The sequence below is a fragment of the Nomascus leucogenys genome, chromosome 19, assembly GCF_006542625.1.
Source record: "Nomascus leucogenys isolate Asia chromosome 19, Asia_NLE_v1, whole genome shotgun sequence".
NCBI classification, from domain to species: Eukaryota; Metazoa; Chordata; class Mammalia; order Primates; family Hylobatidae; genus Nomascus; species Nomascus leucogenys.
Genome location: NC_044399.1, coordinates 13,328,078 through 13,349,623, shown reverse-complemented (window position 1 = coordinate 13,349,623; position 21,546 = coordinate 13,328,078).

The following is a 21,546-nucleotide window of genomic DNA, read 5'->3' as shown; positions in this document are numbered from 1 at the left end:
CTCTTTCCTGAGCCACTTTAGCCCTACTATTAAGGCATGGTTCTTCTGGAGGAATCTCATGACTCAACCTGGTGTTTAATAAGCCCTCTTTACTCTTGCTACTTGGAACACAATTATCTTTTAGCAGTGTGCCAAGTTCTAAAGACGGTTTAGTTTACAATTCACCAGTACTTCTTTGTCTGGTCTTATGGAATTGCAGCTTTTATATAAGCAGTTTGGTATTCAACAATAGCATCAAGGAATCTAAATAATATGTATAATTTTTTCTTATACAGTTCCATTATCTCTTTATTTTACTCCACAGAATCAAGTTACTGCGTCCTTCACCAAATCCAACCTCTTTTGTCCTCCACCAAAATCTGTTTCTATATTTTCAATTAAAAACATGCTTTAAACTGAGCTTATAGCAGCATTGACAATAAAGTCAACTATTTTGTTTCAGAAAGACAAAAATTCTAAACTTGATACTGGGATTCCATGAGTCATTAGGAAAAAAAATTATTAGAATTAACTATTTACTTTATTTGAGCCATTCAATGACACTGGTATTATTTAGCTGTTTGTAAAGTTCCTCTTCTTCTAAAAGTGACAAAATTTAACACTTATGATATCTACTTGAGACAGCTTGAAATTTAAAATGAAAAAAAGTTTAAAAATGCATATACTTGATTTAAATGAAAAGACATGCTTCATAGAAAAAAATGTCAATGCATTTCTGAAGTACTTACATGTTAAATCATCATCTTTCATATAATCTTGCTAAAACTACTAATTTTGAAGTAAATGCTAATGCTTTTTCAGCAGAGCTGTGTCTGAGGAGATTCATTTGATCAGTTTTGTTATTATAACTCCACAGTGGAAAGTACACATTTTGTGCAAGTTATATATTCATTATCTGCTTTCTTGAGGAATGAGCATTTATATGTAATTTTCATGGAACATTTACTGTTCTGATCATTGCTGCTGAATGTGTTCATTGCAAAATACATAGGCAACTCATAAATAAAAATGTACTGCGAAACAAAATGTATTACAGGAACTTCCAGACTACTCTGTATGGGTTATGGCTGTATTGCTCAGAATACTTGCCGCATGTTTCCTATGTTTGAAATCTCTAATTTTCTACATTTCCCACTGAGCCCACTGACTTGAAGTCTTAGGTTTGCGTGAAGGCTGTGCCGTAAGCTATGGTAAACCTAGCTGATACATCTAGTATCTGGTAGGCAGTGCTATTGAATACTTCCTTGTATTACTTCCCAAGACTAGAAGGAATAGCTGTCTATAATAATGAGTGTCTAAGCATTCTTCACATGTTTTTGCTTTAAATTCTGCATGCTGTCTAGAAGAAAATGTGTAGTAGGTTAGATTTCATATGAAAGTGTTAATGAAAATAGAGGTCAGTTACCACGGTCATAATTCAGATTAAACCATGTGTTACAAAGAGTCAACCTTCTTTAATGAACAAGAATTTCATAAGTAAATATATGATAGAAACTACAAGTACAAAGGGAACCCTCCAAATCAACCTGCCTTACTTGAATGAAACTTTTAATTATAATATGTTATTGTTAACATTACAACTCTGGAACAAATTTCAACACAGATGGAATTCCAGTACAACACGCCTATCTTGGGACTTCGTTAAGCAAAGAAGACATATAGTCATCCTGTCTTAGAGAGGTGCCCCTCTCTAATAATAGAACTCCCTAGTTCTATTATTTAATTTTTGTATACCTTCTCCACCAGACAATGAAAGCAGAGACTGTTATTCATTGTGTATTGCTAACAATGGACAGTATACTGAGTTACTCTAAAATTTTAACAAACATTTGTTGAATGGGGGACACTTCCAATAATATTTACACGGTCTCATGATTTATGAGAACTATATGAAATTCTGGAAAATGATTTGGTTAGCAGTATCAACCTTACAGTACAATTTGCAGTTCAAACAAATTCTGAAGAATACAAAGGCAAATTAAAAAATTAATACAGCGAGGTAGTTGTGTGTATATAGAATTGTATTAAGTGAAATGGGAATAAAATATGATAAAATATACAGCTCTTAATAAGGATTGTATGATGAAACAGGTTTTGATTAACATCAAGTGGCATGCAAATAGAATAGGAGTCATGTATTTGGAAAAGAAAGGATTCACAGTGGACACTAGAGATGCATTAAAGCGATTTTATAAAGACATTAGTGAGATCTTCATACATGGAAACTTGTGCTAGAATTTAAAAGAAGAAACTCTTTTAAGGAGGCATTTTATATAAGAAAATCATGTACAAAATATTGAGGTGGGACTGTCTGACATATGTGGAGACTGTTAGGAACAGTTGAGATGAGGCAAGTTTTTTTCTTTGAGACAGGGTCTTGCTCTGTTGCCCAGCTGGAATGCAGTGACATGATCTTGGCTCACTTCAACCCCCACCTCCCAGGTTCAAGCGATTCTCCTGCCTCAGCCTCCAGAGTAGCTGGGATTACAGGTGCCTGCCACCACGCCTGGCTAATTTTTGTATTTTTAGTAGAGACAGGGTTTCACCATGTTGGCCAGGCTGGTCTCTGACTCCTGACCTCAGGTAATCTGCCCACCTCGGCCTCCCAAAGTGCTGGGATTATAGGCATGAGCCACCATACCTGGCTGAGGCAAATCTTTTCTATAAAAGAGCAGGGGATGGATGACTAACTAGAGTCAAGTTGTAAATTGTCTTATAAATGTTCTTGGAAGGAAAGTTTCTAATGCTATACCCCAATTCATTGAAAGCCATGAAAATAATAGAAAAATACAATTTATAAAATCCTTAAAGGGCTTTCAAAATAAATTTTTGGAGAGGGTTATTTATCAAATTTTAGCTGGGTCAAGCCGCTAGAATTCTTTCAGTTGCAAATGTCAGAAAATCAAAATCAAACTGGATTAAATAAGTTGATTTATTACATTATTGTAAACAAAGAATCCAGAGGCAAGACTTCCTTCAGGCATGGCTTAATAAAGAAATTAACTCCAATTTTGTAATATTCTATGTCCTGTTACCTTGGCTTGACGTTTTAATGTGTATAGCTTTCTTGATGGTTATAGCACAGCTACTGTTAGCAACTGGGGACATGCAGTTCCTTGTTTATATTCAAATATTAAACTTTGCACTAATTGGTCTAACCTGGACCAGTAGCTATAGAAAGAAATTCTATGATTAGCTTAATATTAAGTTATTGGCTGTCCTTAAACACATTTTTGGCTAAAGTATGTGATTTCAATTGTGAGCTTACAAAAATCAGAATCCCCTTCCAAACCACAAAACTATACTCTAAAAGTAAACCTGGGTATCAATATTAAAAAGGCACTAGAAAAATGTGGGCAATTACTGACATCCATCCTTTGGGTAAGCAGTGAGAAGCAGGATAAATTCTGATTTTTTTTTTCTATATTGTCTTGTGCTAACAATTAAAGTTTAACAGTTACTTATAGTCAGCCCTCTGTATCCATGGGTTGTGCATCATGGATTCAATCAACTGTGGATTTTAAATGTTTGGGGGTAAAAAAAAAAAAAAGGATCATTGCCTTCAGTACTGAACACATACAAATTTTGTTTCCTGTTATTATTCCCTAAACAATATAATGTAACAATTATTCACATAGCATTTATATAGTATTATATATTATAATTAATCTAGAGGTGATTTAACATATATGGGAGGATATCTGTATGTAAAATGCAATTACTACATCATTTTATGTAAGGGATTTAAGGATTTGTGAATTTTGGTAGCAGTGGGGTAGGGGCAGTCCTGGAACTGATTCTCCATGGATAATGAGAAACAATTTACATTAAGTTGTTAAAATTCCTAGAAATAAATGTACTCATAAATATCTTTTAGTTTTATAACTATAGTATAAGACTTCATGATAAAGATGAACAAAAATACAATTAATCTTAGTTTCTGGACTTTTGTACCTATGAATAAGATTAGCTATTTTCTGACCTATGACCACAAATTTTAATTAAATTACAGTAAAATAAACAGACAAATGAAATATTTGGCATATGCACTAAAACACTAAAGTGTGCCTTTCCCCAGGATGACCAAGAGTGCACTAGCAGGGCATTGCTTTCTAGTAGCAGAAGAGCAGATCTCTTAAAACTTCTTTGCTCATTTGCTTTATTCATGTATATACAAACTCAATTAAAAAATAAAATGATAAAGAACTATGGAAGTAGTGAACACTATTTGATAGGCATGCTTATGTGTGATCTCATTTAATTCACCAAACAAGCATGCAGGTTGTTACAAAGGAGATAACTAAAGCTCACAGAGAAGCTAAATACTTTGTCACATTTGCACAAATTAGCGAGTAGAAGAGCCTGGATATTAGGTCAAATGGGATACTTGAGAAGGCAATTCCTACTTTACTTTGTTGCCTTGACTTATTAACTTCTAGGATTTTCCAGCAGATATATTCAAAGTTAATTGAATTTAGCCTAGTTAATTTCCTAATGAAGGAAGTCCAGATGATTGCCTTTTGGATTACTTCTTTGTACATGTCTTCCCATAAGTAGAATTGATATGTATTGCCTGCATTCTCTTTACAGTAGTATGGCCAAATCTCTGTCTTTGTTGAAGGGATGATTCTAGATCTGCTTTTCCCATTAAAAAAAAAAAGCTGTCTTAAAATTATTATATCTACGAATTGATATTTTCACACTCTATCTCACCATTCTTTTAATGGATTCTAGTAGTCAGTTGAGTTCTTTATTCCACAATTAAGAAATATTAAAATGCCAACTTTGCTAAGAGCAATGAGAGCTTGGTTTATATTCATAATAAGGATTGCTATATTTTTTTCCTGAAACACTATTTAGACAGGTTGTATGAATCAAAGAGTGGTAGTAAATTAGGGAAAAAAAATAAGAGAATGATAAAGTTTACTACAGAAGAAGGAAATCCTCAAAGAAAGACAGGAAATAGTAAGATATTCTTCCCTCTTGCCTCTAATTACCCTTTATGCTGGAAGCACAATTGGGAGGAAAATGCCAGGATTCTCTGCTTCTTATATTTAATTGCCAAAGTCATACTACAGGAATTACGTTCTTAATTCAGGGTTTCGTCTCCCTTTCTATTATGTATATATCGCTTAAACCTATAAAGTCTATTCCTCATGCCTCTTTTTTAAAAATAAATGTTCATACAATGCTATTTCATAATTCTGTTTCAAAATTATTGGTTTCAGTATTTTTCAAGAAATTATGAGTTTAAACAAATTATTATTTTCTTTTCTTAAATACCTATTTTTGGGAAATGCAGAGCTATGTGTGCCCATGTGTTTCTCTTTAGAGAATATAGTGCCCATGACTGTTATGTTTTCAGTTGCGAAGAAAAAATGCTAAAAGTTTCTCTGACTAACAAGGTCACCTAATCATCCCTAGAAATCAAAGTATCTATAAATGTCACCTCACTTGTTCACAAATTTCTAGCTGCTAAGACAACTATGAAGACTTAGCTGGAATGTTAAGTTTTTCTTTTCTCTGACCTCTAATATATGTTTGAAGGCCACTAGACAACTAAAAGCTGAAATTTTCACCAAGAAAGTGGCATAGTCAAACTCATTCAATCTGTTCATATGCATATAAACAGTTATGCTGTGTTACTTTGAAAATACATTTTTCTTAAAGCATTTTATTTTTCTTTAAAGTTGGTTGAGTTCTTGCCAACTGGAGTAGGATATCACAGGATCTGCTTGCTAATTACATGACAACATTCAGGTACGGTTTTTTCAGCAAGGATATATTTAATTCAACACTTTCGATATACCACATTGGCCTAACATATGTGGTTTTTCAGGTATCTTGAGGCATCCATACTTAGGTTAATCAGATTTCTATTGTCGCAAGGACCTCTTGAGTCTCACAAAAGGTACAAGATAGGCACAGCCTGATATGTTTGACCAAGCATACAAATAGTTTGTATACAATGGTCAGCCACAAGCTTTCATACTGTGGTGTTAGATGTGCAAATAAGTCATATTAAGAGAAAAGAGACTCAAGAAACACAACTTTGGTTTGTTTGGTGAAGAGGAATAATCTTGGTGTCTCATTATGTGATGTCACTAAAATTGACCTTTGTCTTAGTTTCTGGGAAACCTACACTAGTGTCACATAGTGAACTAAAAATATTAATGATTGAGTAAAATGTTTAGACTTATATTGGTATGTAATCATAGTGATGGTGACTTTATAAGGTTTCATTCAACTGAAAGCATACGTGATAGGAAAAGAAGGCCATATAAAAAATACTATTTGGAAAACAGGCATAAAACAGAATATTCTAATCTATCCGACTTAGATTCACCCTAAAATAGGTAAGATTAACAGAGATGAGAAAAGATTCAGTTTATGCTGAGCATCATTCTTAGAATAAATCTCCTTCCACACACCTACACACTTGAAGGTGACTACTTAGAAGCACATATATGCATATAGCAATTGGAGAACAAGCAACTAGAAAGTCCCATATAGAGTGGCAACACTAACTGAAGGAATCTCATCCCACATTACAGAAAGAGAGAACACACTGGGTTATTTATAAACAATTGTTTCTCTAGGCATGGTTTATTTCTTATTTATATTTGAATTAGTATGGCACCTGGTGTAAACTTTGGTCATGTTGGACTCAAAGTGCACGTTTATTTTAAAAGTGTTTATTGTCTAAATATCCACATTAGCTCTTGGGGGAAAAGTGATAAAGACTACTTGATATGAGGGACAGTGGGCCATTGGCTACATTGGTTATGGAGGCTAAGTGAGGAAAAACAAACTGATTTTGTTTGTTAATTTGATTCTATTATGTTATCTTCTCCTTTTACTTTGTGTCATGGTGGCAGTTTCAAAGGTAGTAATGTTTGTTTTTGTGCAATATAAGTGATATCATTATTATTGCAACCAAACCATCGTACTTACATTCACCCTGCACCCTAAGAACTGAAACCACATTTCACTGTCTACTTTAACATGATTTCTCTATTCCTCTGATTTCATTAGTATGACTTCATTGTTCTGGCAGTTTAGATCAGTACAAAAACTTCCCAAAAGATCAATCCACTTTGCAATGAAAAACTTCATTAGTTTGCTGTGCTATAAGATTCACTGAATCTTTTGTGTCAAAATCCTCACCTTAGTGTTCCCAACAATTCTGTACTATTGTGTCTTGATTTGAATCCACCTTAAATCAAACTTCCAATATCTCCTTCTGATATACTGCGAGATGAAACACCCACCTTAAATCAAACTTCCAATATCTCCATCTGATATACTGCCATACTTTATGAGGTAACATTCCCCATGACCTAGGTCTGTAATACATGCAACTTTGACTTTTCAACAGATTGGGTTGGTAACATTTGGGGAGTCAATTTCTAACAATTTTTGAGGCCAATTTTTTTACAATTATTTACCACAACAAGCAATTCCACTTGTGTTTCTTATTAACAATGTCACCTTTCCTCATCTTACCTGGAAACACTTGGCATTATTCTCTTTCATAGGACTAAAGTTTCCTGGTTCATATCATGTAGATGAGACACCTTTTCTTTTTTTTTTTTTTTTTTCTCTTGGGAAAGAAGAAAAACCTTTGAAAATGTAAATTTTGATAGTTAATCTTTTTTTCTCATGAGTTACAAAGGAGATATTACTGTTTGTCTGAAAAGTTAATTTCAGAACTTCTGGTTCCAAAATGGCAAAGTCCCTCTTGGATCTTCCCTCCCAGAGAGAAATATTGTAAGCTTTGGGGAAAAATAATAGAATGCAAGTAAATCTGGAAGGAAACAAACATTTATAAGAAGGGAAAGGCACAAGGTGAGTTTCTAGAACTAATAGCTTAAGCCTTAGAAGTGACCAAATTTAGCACCACGTTGCATGGTTAGAATTTGAAAGAAAACACACAGTCTTTCTAACATGAAGAAATATAAGTGTTTCAGGCAATCAACACCACTTAAAAGTGAGAGGGAATCTAGTAAATGAGAAATCCAGAGCAGAAAGAAACACATGCTGTGTATGTAGATTCTCTGCCAACATCTCTGACTGGCTCCTGAATCACTGCATACATGCGTGGTCCAGATTTCAAGAAATGTGCTGAAACTTGAACTGCTCTCCAAGAGAAAGGGCTTACATTTGAGTTGATCTAAGTTAACTGCCTACTAAAACAAACAAACAAACAAACAACAATACCAATACTTTTCAGAGGACCACAACATAACCTGACTTGCATAACAAAATTTTCACAATCAACTGGATAAAATTCACAATTATCCAACAATAAAAAACAAAACAGAAAAACATGGACCATTTTCAAAAGAAAGTAAATGGAAAGTTTGTGAATTTATGACTATTTGAGGCTTAAAATATCTTTAAACTCTCAAAATTCTACAGGGATGAGAAGACTGAAGAAGCCACTCTGACACCAAAAAAGGGCAAATTATTTAGTAGCCACATGTGATGAAACCAAGGAGGTAAAAACCTTACAAAGACACAGAGCTTTGTGTTTAATATTATAACTGGCTTGGAATTTTGAGTCCTTACTCTTGTGGAATGACATATACTCTATTTTTATTTAGGAAAACAAGTGGGCTAAATATTAGTAACCGAAAGAGTGAAATACAGTTTACTAATTATTTCCAGCTCTCTATTTTCTGAAGACATAATACAATTTCACCTCCTGGAACATTTTGTGGTTGGGTGGGACCATACACTGAATTAGTAAATGAGTGGTAGACAAATTAGTAGCATGTCACTGAAGAGACATATTATTCACATATATATTGGCCAGCCCATTTAAATGCAATGTAAGATCTCCCAAGCAGATTTTTAGTTTTCTCTCTAGCATAGAAACTAGGAGCATCCAAATGAGTGGTAACTGTTTACTAGGTTTCTAAAGGATTACAACAAAGCAGAAGCCTTCCTGTAACCCAAATGGCTAAGAATTTATAGTGAGAAATGAATCTTTGTTGCTTAAGAATATAAAGTTTTTATAAAAATATCACACATTATGTTTTTGAGGTTGCTGATTATTTTAGAGAAACATAGATGGCCTCCACTGACCACTGAGGAAACTCAACTAACTACTTTAGTTTTCCCTGTTGGCTATTATGAGTCATTCAGCCAGGAGGCCTCTGGTGTGTGTGATGTACTTGATCTTCCACAGCTTTTACTACAACTTTGAACATCCTGCCAGTTCTCCGTCCTGCCTCATTTGCTACAGATAGCCCCATCTCTATCGAGACTATCAGATTTTCTTTTCCACTTTTAGTTTTTCTCATTCTAAATTTAAGAATCTATTGTCTAGATTTTCTCTCAGTATTTCTAGCTGTGACAAACTTTCTTCATCTCTAAATAAGGGTAATAACAGATCATACTTTAGGGAGTTGTTAGAAGATTTAAAAAATAGATATTAAGAATGTAGACATCTCTGCTGGCATTATAATCACCATCATCATACCGCCACTACCAGCATCTTTATCTCTGTGATCTTACGGCAGACATGGGGACGGTTAAAATGATTTCCTATATAATGTTAAGAACCATTGAATCACCTCAGCATTATTTCCTTAAGTATCTCACTCAGATATTGGGATTACTTTACCCTAATTTTATCAATTTTTCATTATCTGCAGGTCTTACCTTATAAACAAGGCACAAACCTTATCTGTTCAAAGATACCTTCATACTTACCTATGCATTTTCATTCACACTCCTGCTGATCTTTCTTTGTATTTGACCCAAATGAATCAAAGTAGGAAATTGTAACTGTAGAGACTCAACATATCTACATTTTAGTCAAGGCCCATTTGAATTTTACTCCTTGGATACATGCTTGGTGATAAAACTCTTTTCTCCTTTAGAGGAGAAGACATTTAGCATTATCATGCATTCTCAGATTTACAGTTTGAGGACTGTATACTCTGAGGCCTTCTGACTTTCATTCTAATAAGTGATGCTCTGCTTTTTGAACTAAAATAAAATCTCAGTTATCCACCATAAATAAAGTTCTAGAGATCTGCTATACAACATTGTACCTATAGGTATTAATACTTTATTGTACACTTAAAAATTTGCTAAGAATGCGCTTATCTCATGTTAAGTGTTCTTACCACAATAACAATACTTTATCATAAATTTAAAAATCTGTAAAGAGGATAGATTCTCATGCTAAGCATTCTTACTACAATAAAATTTTAAAAATGCAGCAAATAACAACAGCATTTTAATAATACTCCTACAAAAGGCTTAAAAATACGCATTGAAATTCACAACTCATTTTTTTTTTTTAATCCGACTAGATTGCCTCTTTCTCTGGGGCAGTAAATGTACTGGTCTGTTAGGAGAGAGACCATGGAAAAGGAAGGATCAATGTGAACAAGCAAAATTTCAGTTTCAAATCTTCACGTTATGTTTTGCAACACTAACAATATAATAAGGCTGAAATTTTTGGCTAGATAAAATATTCAATAATTTCAATTAACACTCTACATTTGACATTGCTTATTGGAAAACTTATGTGCTGCTGATAAAAGCACTCTGTCCCCTACTCTTTCTATTTCTAACACACAGTGGTTCTATCACTTAAGCTCCACACATATCAGCTACAGGCCAAAGCATTTCTTTTTTTTTTTTTTTTTTTTTTTTTTTTTTGAGACAGAGTCTTGCTCTGTTGCCCAGGCTGGAGTGCAGTGGCACGATCTCCGCTCACTGCAAGCTCTGCCTCCTGGGTTCACACCGTTCTCCTGCCTCAGCCTCCCAAGTAGCTGGGACTACAGGCGCCCACCACCATGCAGACTAATTTTTTTTTTTTTTTTTTTTTTTTTTAAAGTAGAGACGGGGTTTCACCGTGTTAGCCAGGATGGTCTCAATCTCCTGACCTCATGATCGGCCTTCCTCGGCCTCCCAAAATGCTGGGATTACAGGCGTGAGTCACTGTGCCCAGCCAGGCCAAAACATTTCTGACACTCACAGACTGCCTTCCTTGTATTCCAGCCCCTTTCTCCCTTTTCTGAAAGAGAAAGGACATGCAGTTCTAACGCTTTGAGTTTTTTCTTTCTTTGTCTCAATTTACCTTTTTTGTTTTTTAATGACTACTGATACACTCTGGCTATGTCCAACAATATTCTTCACCTCTGCTGTGTTTTTTTGCACTGATGTATGATTATTCTTTTTTCTATATAACCTATATTTTAAATGTGATTCAAGTTATATACCTTAAATATCATATTTATCAGTAAATTACTTATGGAACTCTTAGTATTCTTGAATGTAGAGATGGTGTCATGTAAGTTGGTAGCCCAAAAAGTGCCCAGATTCCTACACTGACACAAAAGTGTTCAAAAACGTTTATCATAAGAATTTTTCAATCAACTTTAGTGAAAATGTTTAGAATATGTTAAATACCAATAGAAAGCTACTAACAAGAAGACTCATTTTTTTCCCCACTCCTTTATGGTATAATATGAATATATTTAAAAAAACATATAAAAAATTCACACTTTTGTGTTTATCCTTTTGAGAATTTACAATTTTCATATTATGGGTTTTCAAATTTCTTGATTCCCTTCAGCCAGTCTTCATATATAAACACAGGATTTCCATAGATAGCTCCTATTACAACTAATGACAGCTGTATAAATTAATCTGAAAACTGCTTCTGTTGGCCGATCTATTACAGGCCTTCCTTTTTAATGATAACACATTTTTTTCCTAATGGGAAACATGACAACAAAATGGCTTTGACAATATACCTGTAGATTTTCCCCTCCAGTGGCAATTTGTATAGTTTTAAGATTATAAGCAGAAGTAAGAGAAATAAATGGTATGCCAGTGACTCAGTGGCTTTTTGTTTCATAAAAATGAATGGTGTGTGCTTCAGTATACATTAAAACAATAGCCCAGCTGTTATTTACACACATTTCAAAAATGTGACAGGAAGTTTTAAAAATGTGTAATTACCTGATAGTTAAGAACAACCTTGCAAATCGACGATGAATAACAAGAAGTGTTTGGCAGGCCATCTAGAGTTTGAAAAGAGGCATTCAACCAAGATAAAAAATGCACATTTATTATGGGAAAAAAATACAAGCTGATGAAAACAGCTTGTGTATTTTTTTGCTAATAAACTAAATATTGCTTTAAGGAAAAAAGTGATCTTGTTCTTTATTTTGCGATAGATATTCCACAAAGTGGTCATTTCTTACCTATTTAAGATACCCTTTTTTTTATTTTTGTTGTTGTTGTTTTGAGATGGCGTCTCCTCTGCTGCACAGGCTGGAGTGCAAGTGGCACGATCTTGGCTCACTGCAACCTCTGCCTCCTGGGTTCAAGCAATTCTCTTGCCTCAGCCTCCTGAGTAGCTGAGATTACAGGTGCACACCACCATGCCTGGTTATTTTTTGTATTTTTAGTAGAGACGGGTTTGTGCCATGTTGGTCAGGCTGGAATCGAACTCGTGACCTCAAGTGATCTGCCTGCCTCAGCCTCCCAAAGTGCAGGGATTACAGGTGTGAGCCACCGCACCTGGCCATATGAATGATACCCTTTGATCAGCCTTCCCACAGAGCTCTTAGCAGGTCATGGACATGGGTCAGAATCCCTGGTTATGGGAACATATTTTGATGTCTCTTCAGCTAAACAGAGAAGCCACCTTTACATAGAACATGAATCTTTTATTTAGAGATCACCATGAAACTCTTAATTCCACAAACACACAATTAATTATTTCTAGTCTTCTCTTATTTGCATTAGTGTTTCAGAGTTGCCACTTGGAGCAAGTGAGGCAGAGTGGTAGGCTATTGTTCACACACCTGTTCCCTATTGAAGAGAACACTGGAAAAGCAAGAACAAGCTTTCTCATTTTCTATCAAGAAAGAAAAGGGAAAGGGTCTACTCCCACCAAAGTCTGTAATAACGTAAATTTTCCATATATCAAGAGTTCAGATAGTCAATATAGCCCTTCACCAAAATGTTAAATATCAAGTATAGACATTAACAAAATAAACAATGAATTTAATTAAACTTGGTTTCAAATCCCGGCTATGCCACCACTTCTGTGTTATTCTGGGAAAATTATGTGCCTTCCATGAGCATCAGTTTCAACTGTAAATATGGAGAAAAACATCTGTCCTAACTTATGAAAGTATTTTTGGGATTAAAATAATGTAAATAAAGTGCATAACACAGTATCTGACACAATTCGTATTCAAATATTAATGTTAATTATGATACATGAGGCTGTACGTTTATCTAAAGATTTGAGGGAGGATATTGGGTATTGTGATGAAGGGTAACAGAACACTTGATGGCCAAATTGCCGAAAGAAACACAAGTCATACCTTCAGATTTCATATGACCCAGCAATCTCACTTCTGGGTATATATCTGATATGATTTGACTGTGTCTCCACCCAAATATCATCTTGAATTATAGTTCCCATAATTCCAGCGTGTTGTGGGAGGGACCCGGTGGGAGATAATTGAATCATGGAGGTGGTTTCTCCCCTACTGTTCTCATGGTGGTGAATATGTCTCACGAGATCTGATGATTTTATAAGGGGAAAACTCTTTCCCTTGGTTCTCATTCTGTCTTTGTCTGATGCCATGTAGGGCATGCCTTTATTCTTCCCTCACCTTCCACCATGATTGTGAGGCCTCCCCAGCCACGTGAACCTGTGAGTCCATTAAACCTCTTTTTCTTTATAAATTACCCAGTCTCGGGTATGTCTTTATTAGTAGCATGAAAATGGACTAATACAATATCAAAAAAAAAAGAAAATCAATATATCAAAGAGATATTTGCACTCCCATATTTATTATGACACTATTCACAATAACTAAGATACGAAATCAACGTAAGTGTCCATCAATGGATGAATGGATAAAAAAATGTGGTACATATACACAACAGAATATTATTAACCCATGTGTTTGCAAGTGACAGGATCACATTCATTTTTATGGGCAAATAGTACTCCATTGTGTATATGTACCACATTTCCTTTAATACATTCATCTGCTGATGGACACTTAGGTAGCTTCCAAATCTTGGCTATTGTGAAGAGTGCCATAATAAACATGGGAGTGTAGATATCTCTTTGATATACTGATTTCCCTTTTTTAGGGTATACATCTTGCAGTGGGATTGCTGAATCATATGAAAGTTCTATTTTTAGTTTTTGAGGAACCGCTAAACCGTTCTCTACAATGGCTGTAATAATTTACATTGTCACCAACAGCATACTTGGGTTCCCTATTCTCCATATCCTCACCAACATTTATTTTTTCCTCCAGCAAATTAAATACGTCATGCCACTATCTCCTGGCCTATAAGGTTTCCACTGAGAATTCTGCTGCCAGATATATTAGAGACCAATTGTTACATAACATATTGTATTTATATTTTTCCTGATGCTTTTAAAATATTTTCCTTATCCTTGACCTTTGGGAGTTGATTATTAAATGTCTTCTGGTATTCTTACTTGGGCAAAATCTCCTTAGTGTTATACGACTTTTTGGAACTTGAATATTGATATTCTCTAGCTTTGGCATGTTCTCTGTTACAATCCCTTTTAATAAAATTTCTACCCCTCTCTCTCTACTTCCTCTTTAAGACCAATAACTCTTAGATTTGCCCTTTTGAGGCTGTGTTCTAGGTTTTGTAGGCATGTGTCTTTCTGTTTCTTTTTCTTTTGTCTCATTTGTGTATTTTCAAATAGCCTGTCTTCAAGCTCAATAATTCTTTCTTCTGCCTGATGAATTCTGCTGTTAAGAAACTCTTATACATTCTTCAGTATTTTAGTTGTGTTTTCAACTCCAGAATTTCTTTTTAATTATTTTAATCTCCTTGTTAAATTTCTCTGATAAGATTCTGAATGCCTTCTCTGTATTATCTTGAATTCTTATGAGATTCCTCAAAATAGCTCTTTTGAATTTTCTGTCCAAGAAGTCACATATCTCTGTCTCTCCAAGACTGGTCACTCCAATCTTGGACACTCTTGAACATCCACAAGCATCAAGACTATCCAGGAAAACAAGGCTTCACCAAATGGACTAGTTTTCCTGGATGGTCTTGATGCTTGTGTATATTCAGGAATGTCTGAGCATTTAAGAGTTTGGTGTTATTTTAGTCTTTGCTGCCTGGCCTTGGTTGTACCCATCCTTCTTGGGAGAGCTTTCCAGGTCTTCAAAGGGACTTGGGTGTTGTAATCTACATCTTCGGTCACTGCAGTCATATCTACTTCTACACAGCCAATAGTGCTGTGGCTATTGCATATTTGTAGAGGTACCACCTTGGTGATCTTGAATAAGATCCAGGAGAATTCTCTGGATTACCAGGCAGAGACTCTTGTTCTCTTCCCTTACTTTCTCCCAAACCAACTCTCTCTCTGTCTTTCCTGATCTTGCTGGAGCTGGGAAATGAGTGACAGAAGCACCCTTGTGACCACCACGCCTGGGACTGTGCTGGGTCAGATCTAAACCATCACAGCACTGGGTCTCACCCAAGGCTTGTGATAACCACTGCTTTGGTACTGCCTGTGTTCACTCAAGGCCTCAGAGCCCTACAATCAGCAGTTGGCAAAGCCAGCCAGGGTCATGTCCTTTTCTTCAGGGCAGTGAGTTTTCTCCAGTTCCTGGTGGTCTCCAAGATGCCATCCGGAGCCAGGGCCTGAAGTCAGAAACCTTAGGAATCTACCTGATGCTCTATTTTACTGTGGCTGATCTGACACCCAAACCATGAGGCAAAGTCCTTCCCACTCTTCCTTCCCCTTTATACAAGTAGAATAGTCTCTCCCTGTGGCCACCACCACCCCAGGCTCATGGTGACTACTTCCTGGCTACAACTTGTATTCATTCCTTGGGCCTTCCCAGTTGGTGTCTCACTGGATTGCATGCCCCACAAGTCCATGGGTCCAAGCCCAGGACAACTCCAGGACTTGTCTGAGATAGCAATTCTGTGGCCTATACTGCCTCTCAAGTTTATTCAGGAACCCAGAGCCGTTTATCTCATGGTAGTGGGGCTAACTAGAACTTAGGTCCCAACTGCTGAGATGAGTGATTGCCCCATGCATAGGGCTGGTCTAATTCTCCCTCTGCGGGTGTCAGCTGAGTTCTGCTTGGTGTTGCTTTCCCATGTTACAGGGCAACTGGGTTTCCAATGCAAAGTCCCACAATTACTGTGCTCTCTCTTCTCAAAGCACCTAGATTCTCTCTCTGAGTAGTGTGGCCACTGCAAAAAGATGAGGGTGGAGTGATGCCAGCAATTCACACTGTCTTTTCTACCCTCTTCAGTGCCTCTTTCCTTGATATGATATTAAAACCAGGTACTATGATAGCTAACCTGATTTTTGGTTATTATGAAGGTGCTTTGTTGTGTGGATTGCAGTTCAATTTGGTATTCCTGCCAGGAGGACAATCTGTGGAGGCTTTTATTCACTCATGCTCTGCCTCCTCCGGGATTTTATTTTTTTAAATTTTACTTTAAGTTCTGGGATACGTGTGCAGAATGTGCAGGTTAGTTACACAGGTATACATGTGCCATGGTGGTTTGCTGCACCTATCAACCCATCATCTAGGTTTTAAGCCCTGACATACATTAGGTATTTGTCCTAATGCTCTCCCTCCTCTTGCCCCTAACCCCTAAACAGGCCCTGATGTGTGATGTTCCCCTCCCCGCGTCCATGTGTTCTCATTGTTCAACTCTCACTTATGAGTGAGAACACGCAGTGTTTGGTTTTCTGCTCCTTTGTTAGTTTGCTGAGAATGATGGTTTCCAGCATCATCCATGTCCCTGCAAAGGACATGAACTCATTCTTTTTTATGGCTGCATAGTATTGCATGGTGTGTATGTGCCACATTTTCTTTATCCAGTCTATCATTAATGGGCATTGGGTTGGTTCCAAGACTTTGCTATTGTAAATAGTGCTGCAATAAACATATGTGTACATGTGTCTTTATAGTAGAATGATTTATAATCCTTTGGGTATATATCCAGTAATGGGATTGCTGGGTCAAATGGTATTTCTGTTTCTATATCCTTGAGGAATCGCCACATTGTCTTCCACAATGGTTGAACTAATTTACACTCACACCAACAGTGTAAATGCATTCCTATTTCTCCACAGCCTTGCAATCTACCCATCTGACAAAAGTCTAATATCCAGAATCTACAAGGAACTTGAACAAATTTACAAGAAAAAAAAACAACCCCATCAAAAAGTGAGCAAAGGATATGAACAAACACTTCTCAAAATTTATGCTGCCAACAAACATATGAAAAAAAGCTCGTCATCACTGGTCATTAGAGAAATGCAAATCAAAACCAAAATGGGAATATTCTTAACATGAAGAAATGATAAGTATTTAAGGTGATGCCTGCCCCAGTTACCCTGATTTGATCATTATACATTGCATGCTTGCATCAAAATATCATATATATCCCATTAATATGTATAACTATTATGCAGTCATAATAATTAAAATTAAAAATTTTAAAAAATGCTCATAATTTGGGAAAATCTTTCTCTAAACCAGGTTCCTTTCTCGATAATCATATTCTAATGAAACAAAAAGGCTATTCTATGCAAAAAGTTGGAAAATCCCTTAGAGTTAAGAATAATTTTATCACATTCCCATAAGATAAGTTCCAGCCCTTAAACTGAGAGCAAAACCAACTCCTCTGGTGTTGGAATGGTTTGTATTGTACCATAGCATATTATTTTGCTTATTTCTAAAATAGTTAGAATTTAAATGAATCATGAAAATGCAATTAAAACACACCATGGTTATAAAGTTTTTTTAATCTAAAACTTAGATCTTATATTTAATTGATGATTTGTCATTCTGTAATTTTTATATTCCTTGGCAAATTATTATAGATTATCAAAAATTTAAGTTATCCACAATTTGACATTTAGGAAATACATTTTATTATAAAGATATATTTTCTTAAGTTGTCAGTGTTTTAAAAAACTGTCAGATGTTTACCTTAATTGTAGCTCAATTATTCATCTCTAATGCCAAATATTCAGCCTGCAGCTCCCATGACTTTCTCAATAGGCACTACCATTTAACTTTAGTTTGAAAGCCAAGAATGTTGTCTGCATGCTATTGGTTTCAAATTTTACAGGACAAAATGCAATATCGGCTGTATCACTGAGATTGGTTTGCATATCTCATTAACATTGTTATCTCCATAATATACACTCTTAGTAAGGTGTAAAACAATATATTCTATTATTTTCATTAAGTTATTAGTATTACGTCAATTTTATTCAACTTTATTTGGCAAAGTTTGCTCTGACCTGGCAAAAGCAAGTTTTGTCAGTGTCTTCAAATACTTCATAAACTTTGTGATTTCTGAATAGCTGTCATTTGAATTATTACAGTCAGTTTATTTTCAGCAGGGAGATAATAGTATCACTAAATTCATTAATCAATACAAATCAAAATTTGTTCCACTTCATTGTTTTCAGAGCCTTTATTTGCACTTTCCATATTTGTTTCTCTGTCCTTTCTCCCTACCCATATACATATTAAGTGTGTATATAACTATATCTGTGCAGGTATGCCATACCTATTTGTATACTAAAACATACACACACAACTGTGTAGGTGCACACAACTTACACATTATATACATGCACACACTTATAATCATGATCGTCATTATCAGATGGGAATTGCAAATTGTTCAATATGTACAGCTTTGTTATCTTAAAAAGCAACACATCCTCTTGAATATTTTTGTTGTAACCGTTAGTCTCTAAGCTACATAGGATGCCTTTCAGCTTTATGTGAATTTAGATAAGTTCCTTAACCTCTCATGGCCTCAGTTTGATCATCTGTAAAAAGGCCATAATTAAAATGTATGCCTCACATTCTTGTGAAAATTAAGGTAATTATCTTGCATAAACTACTTAGTTCCTTACTTGCCCCTTGCTTGGCAAATAGCATGTACTCAGTAAATACTATCAGTCATTTTCGAACTCTATATTACATAAATTTTATGACAGCAAAGTCTTAATTTTCTCTCTGATTTCTGTATCAATTCTTAATTATTTTTTCCCATGGATAGCAGCCTCAAAATAACAGGCCCCTCTGCCACTCCATCTACCAAGGTAGTAGTTATCATATTTTAGATTCCATGAACAGTAAGTTAAAAACGAGAACTGTGGCATATTTTCCATATCTATGACTTTTTCAATTAGTGTATTTTCCACATGTGCCCATAAATGTCCATATTTAAACTCCTGCTTCATCCCTGATGTTGAAAATAAGAATCAAGGAATAAAGGGAATCAAGGAATAAAGGAAATCAATTTAATTTCTGTCCATGTATGCAGCATATGTTATAGGTACATATAAAATGTTTTATGTTTCCAGTTATCTGGAGTGAAACTATCACTTTTATAAATAGTGGGTTCAATGCAAAAGAGACAATGGGTGGAATAGAGTACAGTGTCCTTGAATTAACTGGAAAAAATAACAAATTAGTGATAGACATTCATACTGAAGATGGTCTGTCACACTCAAGATTTATTGAGTTTCATCCAGAAAAACTGCATGGTTACCCAGATGATAGTAGTCTTGTAGGAAGAAAAAGCACACAGCCTGCTTATTTGACTTTCTTTGTTTTATTTTTTACAAAATTAAATTCAAAGTTCTGACTGGCAAACCTCTGAAAAAATGAAAATAAAAAAAGAAATAAGAGTAAAGAAAAGAGTACCTGAAATTTTAGTAAATGCATTACATTTTGGGTCACTGGAAAATAAGTCAATATAGCTTCTCAATAAAATAACTGAAAATTGTCTGTAAACACTCTGGAAATCCATTAAAAATTTTATTGTTAAACAAAGTCTACTTATACTGGTAAAACAATATTAAAAACACCCCCTAAAATATTAAATTCTGGTATGACCACATAAGGAACTCTGCATACCCATTCTCCAGTGAAACTGGCAAAAACTATCCATATCTCTTCTTTATAGAGTCTCTTAAAATCTTTGCCCATTTTGTATATTGTTTTTATGTTATCATATTAAAAGAGGGCTTTATATATTTAAGATACAAGTCCTCTTAAATATGTGTTGCAAATATTTTATCCAAGTCTCTAGCTTGCCTTTTCATTTTTAATAGTGATTTTCAAAGAGCAAATCTTTTTCATTTGAAAAAATTTCAATGTATCTTTTTTTATTTCAACATATGCTTATTTTTGCTAAAACATTTTTTTATACTTTACAACTGCAATAATTTTCACTGCATTTTCTTCTAGTCTATTAGTTTTTCTTTTACATTTGTTGATGTGGTCACAAGTGTAGCCACTAAATATAAATAATAGTAATTGTTACTATTGACTACTTGTCTGCTAGATACTAGCACTGTGCGAAAGTACATAAGGTGCTAAAATACTATAGAGAAATCAACAAAATACATTTAAATGCTCAGAGATTTCTTCACTAGAAGGTAACATCTAAGCTGAGTAATTAGGAGAGAATGAAATTTAACCAGGCAAAGATGAATAGGAGAGGTTTAAATATTCAACATAGCAAATGCCAAATGCATAAGCCAAGAGGTAACAGAGGATGGTAAGTGTTGGCAAGAGCAGGTTTAGCTTGATTGAAGCTTTGCATGTGAGGGAATACAAGTTGACAGACAGATCTGAAATAATTAGGAAAGGTTAGATCATAAATGTCTTACACATCCTGTGCTATGGAGTAGAATTCACAATGAACACAATGGGAAACTATTGAAATGTTTTAATCAAGAAAGGGATCTAATACATTTTAACTTTTGGGGGAAAAAAGCAACACAGGCTGTCACGTTCCAAATGGACTTGAGACAGAATAATATAAAGAGTTATTTTAATATTCAATGATAGAAAACATGGGAGTCTATAGATAATTTGAGGAGATAGGGTATTGAGATAATTGGGAGAGATATTTGAGGACACCAAAGTAACTGGATTTTGTCACTGACTCATTATTAGACAAAGGGATGAACAAAGGTTGACCTGAGTAAATGTGTGAATACTTCTAACATTCACCAATATAAAAAATGCATAATGAAACACAGATTTGAGAGGGAAAACATTATTGATCTATCATGTTTGAGGTAACAATAAAATATCTTCATGGTGTTGTATTCAGCAGGTAGCTGATAGCATAGGTACGAATCATACAGTAATACACTTATGTGTACATATAAATTTAGGAAGTATCAAACGTATCAATGGTGTTTAATTATTTGGGAGAAGACTAGCAGTATCCCTTTGCTTGAGTGCCAGAAAAACCTGCACTTACATGGATTACATTAATACGGTGGTTAAGTATTTACATGTCTGTTCAGAGCTATTTTAACTGCATCAGGCCAATCTGCTTCAACTTTTACAGTACAAAGTTAGGAGTTGTTTTATAGTTGCCATGGACTCTCAGCTTGAAGGTCATGCAACCTGAGCATGCCCAGTTGTAGCAAGTGTGCAGCCACAGGGGGAACCTAAGTGCTCAGTCTGAGGGGCGCGG